Here is a 4195-nt window from a genome sequence, read left to right on the forward strand (position 1 = left end):
AAGCTGGAGGCATCCCTCACAATTTCGAACTTCAAGTTATGTAACAAAGCAGCAGTTATCAAAACAGTATGATACTGGTACAAAAATAGATACATAGATCAACAGTACAGAATAGAAAACCTAGAAATAAGCCCACAACTATATGGTCAATTAATCTTTGACAAAGGAAGAAAGAATATCCAATGGAAAAACAGCAGTCTCTTCAACAAATGGTGTTGGGAAAACAGGACAGCAACATGCAAAAGAAAGAAACTGGACCACTTTTTTACACCCTTCACAAAAATAAATTCAAAATGGATGAAAGACCTAAAGGTGAGACCTGAAACTACAAAAATTCTAGAAGAGAACATAGGCAGCAACTTCTCTGACATTGGCCATAGCAACATATTTCTAGATATGTCTCTGGAGGCAAGGGAAACAAAAACAAAAATAAACTACTGGGACTCCATCAAAATAAAAACCTTCTGCACAGCAACGGAAATAATCAATGAAACTAAAGGCAACCTACAGAATGGGAGAAGATATTTGCAAATAACATATTTGCAAATAACATATTTGATAAAGATATTTGCAAATAACATACTTGATAAAGCCAAGTACTGTTCATGATAAACACAAAATATATAAAGAACTTATACAACTCAACACCCCCCAAAAAAATAATCCAATAAAAAATGAGCAGAAAACATGAACAGACATTTCTCCAAAAAAGACATTCAGATGGCCAACAGACACAAGGAAAGATGCTCAATATCGTTTACCATCAGGGAAATGCAAATCAAACCCATAATCAGATATCACCTCACACCTGTCAGAATGGCTAAAATCAACAACAGAAAAGAAACAACAGGTGCTGGAGAGAATGTGGAGACAAAGGAACACTTGGACACTGTTGGTGGGAATGCAAACGGGTGCAGCCACTGTGGAAAACAGTATGGAGTTCCTCAAGAAGTTCAAAATAGAACTACCCTATGATCCAGCAATTGTACTCCTGGGTATTTACTCAAAGAATACAAAAACAACAATTCAAAGGGATACATGTACTTCTATGTTTATAGCATTATTTACAACAGCCAAGATATGGAAGCAACCTAAGTGTCCATCGATTGATGAATGAATAAAGAAGATGTGGCATATATATATATGTATATATAATGGAATATTATTCAGTTGTAAAACAGAATGAAATCTATTGACATGGATGAAACTAGAGAGTATTACGCTAAGCGAAATAAGTCAGAGACAGATAAATATGATTTCACTCATATGTGGATTTAAGAAACGAAACAAAGGGAAAAATAAGAGAGAGAGAGAAACCAAGAAACAGACTCTTAATATAGAGAACACACTGATGGTTACCAGAGGGGAGGTGGGTGGGTGGGTGGGTAAAACAGGTGATGGTGATTAAGGAGGGCACTTGTGATGAGCACCGGGTGATGTATGGAAGTGTTGAATCACTATATTGTACACCTGAAACTAATATAACACTGTACGTTAACTAACTGGAATTTAAATAAAAACTAAAAAAAAAAAAAGAGTAGTGAAAGTGGACATTCTTACCTTCTTCCTGATCTTAGGAGGAAAGCATTCAGTCTTTTACCATTATGTCTGAGGTTAGCTATAGAATTTTTTTTAGATGCTCTTTATCAAATTGAGGAAGTTCCCCTAATTCCCAATTTGCTGAGTGTTTATTATGAGTGTTTAATTTTGTTAAATCCTTTTTCTTCATGATTTATATCATGTGATTATTCTACTTCAGCATGTTGATATGATGGATTACACTAATTGATTTTTGAATATTGAACCTTTACATCCTGGAATAAACTCCACTTGGTCATGGTGTATATTTCTTTTTATATATTCCTGGATTTGATTTGCTAAATTTTTTTAAGGATTTTTGTGTCTGAGCTCACGAGTGATACTGTCGTGTAATTTTCTTTTTTGTACTCCTTTTGTCTGGTTTGGGTACTATATTGTCTTCAAAATGAGTTGGGAAGTATTCCCTCCTTTTCAATTTTCTGGAAGAGTTTCCATAGAATTGGTGCTAAAACTCATAGAATTTTAAATCTGAAAGACACTCATTAAATCACCAAGTACTGGTTGGGACCTTGATTTGACTATAGAGACACCAGAGACCCCATTTTTTCCCCTCTCCAGGTAGCCAAATTCAATCGTAGAAATCTATACCTTGGAGCATTAGCAAAGGAATTAAAATGACTATCCTTGACACAGCATAAAAAGAAGACTGGATGGTCAGAAGGAGCGGAAGAGTCATTTCCTAACTAAGTTGACATTTGCTCTCTTCACTGCACTATAAAATCAGGAAATGACAACTGAACTCAAATTTGGAGGAAAGAATGAGCCAAAGCAGTAAGGGCTGGTGAGTCTTAGGTTGGTTTTCCCAGAAGCTGACTCTAAGGATTCCAGTGCAAGTAGTTTATTTGGAAGGTCCAAAAACAAATAAATGAAAATCTCAGTAGGAGAAAGAGGAAGTTACTAAGGAAGTAAGACAAGGAAGACAAGACAGCCAATAGTGAGCGTTATTAAGTTTGTTACTACCGAGGGGGACTAGAATTTGATTGTGCTGGGAAGGTTCTGAGAACCAGGGTAACACACACACACACACACACACACACACACACACACACACACGCTCCTCAGTTATTCCACCAGAGACAGAAAGAGCTGGGGATATTTACACACCGGCGTCTTTCAGGCACTGAGTGAGCGCCCCTCCCAAGGGGTGTTACTGGCACTCCTGGCCTGCAGCGTAAAAACCAGCCGCAGTGGGCTCCAGCGGCAAAATGCCCTGAACAAAAGTCAGTCTGCTTATCAAAAACAAAAACAAAAGCATCAGTTTTACCTGTTGCTACCAATATTTATTCCTTTTCCAGGTTTTGCATTTGTCTTTCAATCCACGCTGCTCTTCTTTTTGCAGCTGTTTATACTGACAATTTACAAAATCACAATTTCCCAGGGTTAAATTTATTTATTTATTTTTAAAGATTTTATTTATTTGAGAGAGAGAGAGAGAGAGCGCGAGCATGAACGGTGGGGGGGGGGAGCAGAGGCAGAGGGAGAAGCAGACTCCCCGCTGGGCAGGGGACGATGCGGGGCTCGATCCCAGGACCCTGGGGATCACGACCTGAGCCAAGGGCAGATGCTCAACCAACTGGGCCACCCAGGCACCACCCCCAGGTTTAAATTTAAAAAGTTGTTTACCATCAGCACATTGCCATGGTCTTCCTAATGATGCCATTAAACAGGAATACAGAATTTTATGAATAAGAAACAAAAGGTGGTCAGGGGCTGCTAAGTTGGCAGTTACGCTGTGTGCCCCAAAGTAGTAAAGGCAAAGGGCTAGGCCAGCACGTGTACAGCACCTGCCACAGCTGGGTAGGGAATCACGTTTTGGAGACAGAGAGAAAAATTACCTTCCAGAGAAAGATTTGCATTTTTTTAGAAGGGAAATATGAATATCATGATGTAATTTATTTCAAAATTGCTCAAACTGTAGAAATATATTCCTGGGAGTGACACTGTAAAATTTTTGTCAAAAATAATATTCCTTTGATGCTGTGCTTTCACAGAAATAATCTGGGAAGGCAAAAAGGAACTGGCAATGCATAGTCTTTGCACAGAGCATTTTTACTTACTTTAAAGTGATGTAAACCTGAATATCATGATCTGATCCTATTTTCTTTAGTATGTTGGAAGAATTACATTAACTTGCTTGTGCTAAATAAGAAACTACTCTGAATGAGAAAAAAAAGTAATGCTGAGAATAACCTATGGATTAATATTTAAAGTTTCTGAAGAGATGATGTCATAATAAAACTCCCTGGGACAGATAGTATAATGGCATTAGTCATAGATTTCCGGAAATGCTGATCCAACATCTTTTAACACTGGAGGCTTTTTATTTATAGAAACCCGTAATAATTATTGATCCAAAATAAGCTCAGGTTGTGTTTGATTCTTAATATTCCATGATGGAATGGTGTAATTTTTGGTATTTATTTTTTCAGTCTGGCCGATAACCATTATATCTTAATATTTTCACTTTTAGAAGTTCTCATATCTCTGCAAATGTTGGAGAATTTTGGAGAATATAATTTGACAGGTTAATTTGAATGCCAAGGATTGTCATAATTTAATATTATGAGGGAGAAATGAATATTCACTTTTCCAAAAA

This window comes from Halichoerus grypus, chromosome X (genome assembly GCF_964656455.1).
Source record: "Halichoerus grypus chromosome X, mHalGry1.hap1.1, whole genome shotgun sequence".
Taxonomy (NCBI): domain Eukaryota; kingdom Metazoa; phylum Chordata; class Mammalia; order Carnivora; family Phocidae; genus Halichoerus; species Halichoerus grypus.